Source organism: Nannobrachium achirus (assembly GCF_963921795.1).
Source record: "Nannobrachium achirus genome assembly, chromosome: 11".
Taxonomy (NCBI): domain Eukaryota; kingdom Metazoa; phylum Chordata; class Actinopteri; order Myctophiformes; family Myctophidae; genus Nannobrachium; species Nannobrachium achirus.
Genome location: NC_137820.1, coordinates 37533291 through 37541969, shown reverse-complemented (window position 1 = coordinate 37541969; position 8679 = coordinate 37533291).

The window sequence follows — 8679 nt, the reverse complement described above, 5'->3', positions numbered from 1 at the left end:
CTATGACATCAGACATCTATGATGTGAGACATCAGTCATCTCCATATTTAGGAAAATATGGCCAGATTTTGGCCAACTTAAACAACCAACCAGGCATTGGCTGTCTGTCTGTCTGTCTGTCTGTCTGTCTGTCTGTCTGTCTGTCTGTCTGTCATATATTACTTAGACAATTTCTCTGAAAAAAAAAAAAAAAAAGACTCCACAATAGGTTTGTTCACAATTCCAATTGGAATCAACTCACATTATCCAACTGTACATGTGATAACAATTTTTTAAGGTTTTATTGTAGAAAGTGCCTACAGGTAATATAGTAATAATATAGTAATATAGACTTTCTATGGAAAACTTCCTTCATAGGTTTGTTCACCATTCCAATGGGAATCAACTAACAATGTCCCAATATACCTCTGATAATAGTTTTGTAAGGTTTTACAGTGGAAATGTGGAGTAATATAGCTCCAAAGTGGCCTACAAGTACATATTTTAGACGATTTCTCTAGACTTTGAGCATTAACCAAAAAACTTCCTTCATAGGTTTGTTCACCATTCCAATTGGATTCAACTAACAATGTCCCACTGTACCTCTGACAATAGTTTTGTAAGGTTTTACAGTAGAAAAGTGGAGAAATATAGCTTCAAAGTGGCCTACAACGCATATATTACTTTGGCTATTTCTCTGGACTTTGAGCTTTAACCAAAAAACCTCCTTCATATGTTTGTTCACCATTCCAATTTGTATCAACTAACAATGTCCCACTCTACCTCTGATAATAGTTTTGTAAGGTTTTACAGTAGAAAAGTGGAGAAATATAGCTTCAAAGTGGCCTACAACGCACATATTTTAGACACTTTCTCTGGACTTTGTGCATTAACCAACAAACCTCCTTCATAGGTTTGTTCACCATTCCAATTGGTATCAACTAACAATGTCCCACTGTACCTCTGATAATAGTTTTGTAAGGTTTTACAGTAGAAACGTGGAGAAATATAGCTTCAAAGTGGCCTACAACGCACATATTTTAGACACTTTCTCTGGACTTTGTGCATTAACCAAAAAACTTCCTTCATAGGTTTGTTCACCATTCCAATTGGTATCAACTAACAATGTCCCACTGTACCTCTGATAATAGTTTTGTAAGGTTTTACAGTAGAAAAGTGGAGAAATATAGCTTCAAAGTTGCCTACAACGCACATATTTTAGACACTTTCTCTGGACTTTGTGCATTAACCAAAAAACTTCCTTCATAGGTGTGTTCACCATTCCAATTGGTATCAACTAACAATGTCCAACTCTACCTCTGATAATAGTTTTGTAAGGTTTTACAGTAGAAATGTGGAGTAATATAGCTCCAAAGTGGCCTACAAGTACATATTTTAGACGATTTCTCTAGACTTTGAGCAATAAACAAAAAACTTCCTTCAAAGGTTTGTTCACCATTCCAATTGGTATCAACTAACAATGTCCCACTCTAGCTCTGATAATAGTTTTGTAAGGTTTTACAGTAGAAAAGTGGAGAAATATAGCTTCGAAGTGGCCTACAACGCACATATTTTAGACACTTTCTCTGGACTTTGTGCATTAACCAAAAAACTTCCTTCATAGGTTTGTTCACCATTCCAATTGGTATCAACTAACAATGTCCCACTCTACCTCTGATAATAGTTTTGTAAGGTTTTACAGTAGAAAAGTGGAGAAATATAGCTTCAAAGTGGCCTACAACGCACATATTTTAGACACTTTCTCTGGACTTTGTGCATTAACCAAAAAACTTCCTTCATAGGTTTGTTCACCATTCCAATTGGTATCAACTAACAATGTCCCACTCTAGCTCTGATAATAGTTTTGTAAGGTTTTACAGTAGAAAAGTGGAGAAATATAGCTTCGAAGTGGGTGGCCTACAACGCACATATTTTAGACACTTTCTCTGGACTTTGTGCATTAACCAAAAAACTTCCTTCATAGGTTTGTTCACCATTCCAATTGGTATCAACTAACAATGTCCCACTCTACCTCTGATAATAGTTTTGTAAGGTTTTACAGTAGAAAAGTGGAGAAATATAGCTTCAAAGTGGCCTACAACGCACATATTTTAGACACTTTCTCTGGACTTTGTGCATTAACCAAAAAACCTCCTTCATAGGTTTGTTCACCATTCCAATTGGTATCAACTAACAATGTCCCACTCTACCTCTGATAATAGTTTTGTAAGGTTTTACAGTGGAAATGTGGAGTAATATAGCTCCAAAGTTGCCTACAACGCACATATTTTAGACACTTTCTCTGGACTTTGTGCATTAACCAAAAAACCTCCTTCATAGGTTTGTTCACCAATCCAATGGGACTCAACTAACAATGTCCCAATGTACCACTGATAATAGTTTTGTAAGGTTTTACAGTGGACGTGGAGTAATATAGCTCCAAAGTTGCCTACAACGCACATATTTTAGACACTTTCTCTGGACTTTGTGCATTAACCAAAAAACCTCCTTCATAGGTTTGTTCACCATTCCAATTGGTATCAACTAACAATGTCCCACTCTACCTCTGATAATAGTTTTGTAAGGTTTTACAGTAGAAACGTGGAGAAATATAGCTTCAAAGTGGCCTACAACGCACATATTTTAGACACTTTCTCTGGACTTTGTGCATTAACCAAAAAACTTCCTTCACCATTCCAATTGGTATCAACTAACAATGTCCCACTCTACCTCTGATAATAGTTTTGTAAGGTTTTACAGTGGAAATGTGGAGTAATATAGCTCCAAAGTTGCCTACAACGCACATATTTTAGACACTTTCTCTGGACTTTGTGCATTAACCAAAAAACCTCCTTCATAGGTTTGTTCACCAATCCAATGGGACTCAACTAACAATGTCCCAATGTACCACTGATAATAGTTTTGTAAGGTTTTACAGTAGAGAAGTGGAGAAATATAGCTTCAAAGTGGCCTACAACGCACATATTTTAGACACTTTCTCTGGACTTTGTGCATTAACCAAAAAACTTCCTTCATAGGTTTGTTCACCATTCCAATTGGTATCAACTAACAATGTCCCACTCTAGCTCTGATAATAGTTTTGTAAGGTTTTACAGTAGAAATGTGGAGTAATATAGCTCCAAAGTGGCCTACAACGCACATATTTTAGACACTTTCTCTGGACTTTGTGCATTAACCAAAAAACTTCCTTCATAGGTTTGTTCACCATTCCAATTGGTATCAACTAACAATGTCCCACTCTACCTCTGATAATAGTTTTGTAAGGTTTTACAGTAGAAAAGTGGAGAAATATAGCTTCAAAGTGGCCTACAACGCACATATTTTAGACACTTTCTCTGGACTTTGTGCATTAACCAAAAAACTTCCTTCATAGGTTTGTTCACCATTCCAATTGGTATCAACTAACGATGTCCCACTCTACCTCTGATAATAGTTTTGTAAGGTTTTACAGTAGAAAAGTGGAGAAATATAGCTTCAAAGTGGCCTACAACGCACATATTTTAGACACTTTCTCTGGACTTTGTGCATTAACCAAAAAACCTCCTTCATAGGTTTGTTCACCAATCCAATGGGACTCAACTAACAATGTCCCAATGTACCACTGATAATAGTTTTGTAAGGTTTTACAGTAGAAAAGTGGAGAAATATAGCTTCAAAGTGGCCTACAACGCACATATTTTAGACACTTTCTCTGGACTTTGTGCATTAACCAAAAAACTTCCTTCATAGGTTTGTTCACCATTCCAATTGGTATCAACTAACAATGTCCCACTCTACCTCTGATAATAGTTTTGTAAGGTTTTACAGTAGAAAAGTGGAGAAATATAGCTTCAAAGTGGCCTACAACGCACATATTTTAGACACTTTCTCTGGACTTTGTGCATTAACCAAAAAACTTCCTTCATAGGTTTGTTCACCATTCCAATTGGTATCAACTAACAATGTCCCACTCTACCTCTGATAATAGTTTTGTAAGGTTTTACAGTGGAAATGTGGAGTAATATAGCTCCAAAATTGCCTACAACACACATATTTTAGACACTTTCTCTGGACTTTGTGCATTAACCAAAAAACCTCCTTCATAGGTTTGTTCACCATTCCAATTGGTATCAACTAACAATGTCCCACTCTACCTCTGATAATAGTTTTGTAAGGTTTTACAGTAGAAACGTGGAGAAATATAGCTTCAAAGTGGCCTACAACGCACATATTTTAGACACTTTCTCTGGACTTTGTGCATTAACCAAAAAACTTCCTTCACCATTCCAATTGGTATCAACTAACAATGTCCCACTCTACCTCTGATAATAGTTTTGTAAGGTTTTACAGTGGAAATGTGGAGTAATATAGCTCCAAAGTTGCCTACAACGCACATATTTTAGACACTTTCTCTGGACTTTGTGCATTAACCAAAAAACCTCCTTCATAGGTTTGTTCACCAATCCAATGGGACTCAACTAACAATGTCCCAATGTACCACTGATAATAGTTTTGTAAGGTTTTACAGTAGAGAAGTGGAGAAATATAGCTTCAAAGTGGCCTACAACGCACATATTTTAGACACTTTCTCTGGACTTTGTGCATTAACCAAAAAACTTCCTTCATAGGTTTGTTCACCATTCCAATTGGTATCAACTAACAATGTCCCACTCTACCTCTGATAATAGTTTTGTAAGGTTTTACAGTAGAAAAGTGGAGAAATATAGCTTCAAAGTGGCCTACAACGCACATATTTTAGACACTTTCTCTGGACTTTGTGCATTAACCAAAAAACTTCCTTCATAGGTTTGTTCACCATTCCAATTGGTATCAACTAACAATGTCCCACTCTAGCTCTGATAATAGTTTTGTAAGGTTTTACAGTAGAAATGTGGAGTAATATAGCTCCAAAGTGGCCTACAACGCACATATTTTAGACACTTTCTCTGGACTTTGTGCATTAACCAAAAAACTTCCTTCATAGGTTTGTTCACCATTCCAATTGGTATCAACTAACAATGTCCCACTCTACCTCTGATAATAGTTTTGTAAGGTTTTACAGTAGAAAAGTGGAGAAATATAGCTTCAAAGTGGCCTACAACGCACATATTTTAGACACTTTCTCTGGACTTTGTGCATTAACCAAAAAACTTCCTTCATAGGTTTGTTCACCATTCCAATTGGTATCAACTAACAATGTCCCACTCTACCTCTGATAATAGTTTTGTAAGGTTTTACAGTAGAAAAGTGGAGAAATATAGCTTCAAAGTGGCCTACAACGCACATATTTTAGACACTTTCTCTGGACTTTGTGCATTAACCAAAAAACTTCCTTCATAGGTTTGTTCACCATTCCAATTGGTATCAACTAACAATGTCCCACTCTAGCTCTGATAATAGTTTTGTAAGGTTTTACAGTAGAAATGTGGAGTAATATAGCTCCAAAGTGGCCTACAACGCACATATTTTAGACACTTTCTCTGGACTTTGTGCATTAACCAAAAAACTTCCTTCATAGGTTTGTTCACCATTCCAATTGGTATCAACTAACAATGTCCCACTCTACCTCTGATAATAGTTTTGTAAGGTTTTACAGTAGAAAAGTGGAGAAATATAGCTTCAAAGTGGCCTACAACGCACATATTTTAGACACTTTCTCTGGACTTTGTGCATTAACCAAAAAACTTCCTTCATAGGTTTGTTCACCATTCCAATTGGTATCAACTAACGATGTCCCACTCTACCTCTGATAATAGTTTTGTAAGGTTTTACAGTAGAAAAGTGGAGAAATATAGCTTCAAAGTGGCCTACAACGCACATATTTTAGACACTTTCTCTGGACTTTGTGCATTAACCAAAAAACCTCCTTCATAGGTTTGTTCACCAATCCAATGGGACTCAACTAACAATGTCCCAATGTACCACTGATAATAGTTTTGTAAGGTTTTACAGTAGAAAAGTGGAGAAATATAGCTTCAAAGTGGCCTACAACGCACATATTTTAGACACTTTCTCTGGACTTTGTGCATTAACCAAAAAACTTCCTTCATAGGTTTGTTCACCATTCCAATTGGTATCAACTAACAATGTCCCACTCTACCTCTGATAATAGTTTTGTAAGGTTTTACAGTAGAAAAGTGGAGAAATATAGCTTCAAAGTGGCCTACAACGCACATATTTTAGACACTTTCTCTGGACTTTGTGCATTAACCAAAAAACTTCCTTCATAGGTTTGTTCACCATTCCAATTGGTATCAACTAACAATGTCCCACTCTACCTCTGATAATAGTTTTGTAAGGTTTTACAGTGGAAATGTGGAGTAATATAGCTCCAAAATTGCCTACAACACACATATTTTAGACACTTTCTCTGGACTTTGTGCATTAACCAAAAAACCTCCTTCATAGGTTTGTTCACCATTCCAATTGGTATCAACTAACAATGTCCCACTCTACCTCTGATAATAGTTTTGTAAGGTTTTACAGTAGAAAAGTGGAGAAATATAGCTTCAAAGTGGCCTACAACGCACATATTTTAGACACTTTCTCTGGACTTTGTGCATTAACCAAAAAACTTCCTTCATAGGTTTGTTCACCATTCCAATTGGTATCAACTAACAATGTCCCACCCTACCTCTGATAATAGTTTTGTAAGGTTTTACAGTGGAAATGTGGAGTAATATAGCTCCAAAATTGCCTACAACACACATATTTTAGACACTTTCTCTGGACTTTGTGCATTAACCAAAAAACCTCCTTCATAGGTTTGTTCACCATTCCAATTGGTATCAACTAACAATGTCCCACTCTACCTCTGATAATAGTTTTGTAAGGTTTTACAGTAGAAAAGTGGAGAAATATAGCTTCAAAGTGGCCTACAACGCACATATTTTAGACACTTTCTCTGGACTTTGTGCATTAACCAAAAAACCTCCTTCATAGGTTTGTTCACCAATCCAATGGGACTCAACTAACAATGTCCCAATGTACCACTGATAATAGTTTTGTAAGGTTTTACAGTAGAAAAGTGGAGAAATATAGCTTCAAAGTGGCCTACAACGCACATATTTTAGACACTTTCTCTGGACTTTGTGCATTAACCAAAAAACTTCCTTCATAGGTTTGTTCACCATTCCAATTGGTATCAACTAACAATGTCCCACTCTACCTCTGATAATAGTTTTGTAAGGTTTTACAGTAGAAAAGTGGAGAAATATAGCTTCAAAGTGGCCTACAACGCACATATTTTAGACACTTTCTCTGGACTTTGTGCATTAACCAAAAAACTTCCTTCATAGGTTTGTTCACCATTCCAATTGGTATCAACTAACAATGTCCCACTCTACCTCTGATAATAGTTTTGTAAGGTTTTACAGTGGAAATGTGGAGTAATATAGCTCCAAAATTGCCTACAACACACATATTTTAGACACTTTCTCTGGACTTTGTGCATTAACCAAAAAACCTCCTTCATAGGTTTGTTCACCATTCCAATTGGTATCAACTAACAATGTCCCACTCTACCTCTGATAATAGTTTTGTAAGGTTTTACAGTAGAAAAGTGGAGAAATATAGCTTCAAAGTGGCCTACAACGCACATATTTTAGACACTTTCTCTGGACTTTGTGCATTAACCAAAAAACTTCCTTCATAGGTTTGTTCACCATTCCAATTGGTATCAACTAACAATGTCCCACCCTACCTCTGATAATAGTTTTGTAAGGTTTTACAGTGGAAATGTGGAGTAATATAGCTCCAAAGTTGCCTACAACGCACATATTTTAGACACTTTCTCTGGACTTTGTGCATTAACCAAAAAACCTCCTTCATAGGTTTGTTCACCATTCCAATTGGTATCAACTAACAATGTCCCACTCTAGCTCTGATAATAGTTTTGTAAGGTTTTACAGTAGAAATGTGGAGTAATATAGCTCCAAAGTGGCCTACAACGCACATATTTTAGACACTTTCTCTGGACTTTGTGCATTAACCAAAAAACTTCCTTCATAGGTTTGTTCACCATTCCAATTGGTATCAACTAACAATGTCCCACTCTACCTCTGATAATAGTTTTGTAAGGTTTTACAGTAGAAAAGTGGAGAAATATAGCTTCAAAGTGGCCTACAACGCACATATTTTAGACACTTTCTCTGGACTTTGTGCATTAACCAAAAAACTTCCTTCATAGGTTTGTTCACCATTCCAATTGGTATCAACTAACGATGTCCCACTCTACCTCTGGTAATAGTTTTGTAAGGTTTTACAGTAGAAATGTGGAGTAATATAGCTCCAAAGTGGCCTACAACGCACATATTTTAGACACTTTCTCTGGACTTTGTGCATTAACCAAAAAACTTCCTTCATAGGTTTGTTCACCATTCCAATTGGTATCAACTAACAATGTCCCACTCTAGCTCTGATAATAGTTTTGTAAGGTTTTACAGTAGAAAAGTGGAGAAATATAGCTTCGAAGTGGGTGGCCTACAACGCACATATTTTAGACACTTTCTCTGGACTTTGTGCATTAACCAAAAAACTTCCTTCATAGGTTTGTTCACCATTCCAATTGGTATCAACTAACAATGTCCCACTCTACCTCTGATAATAGTTTTGTAAGGTTTTACAGTAGAAAAGTGGAGAAATATAGCTTCAAAGTGGCCTACAACGCACATATTTTAGACACTTTCTCTGGACTTTGTG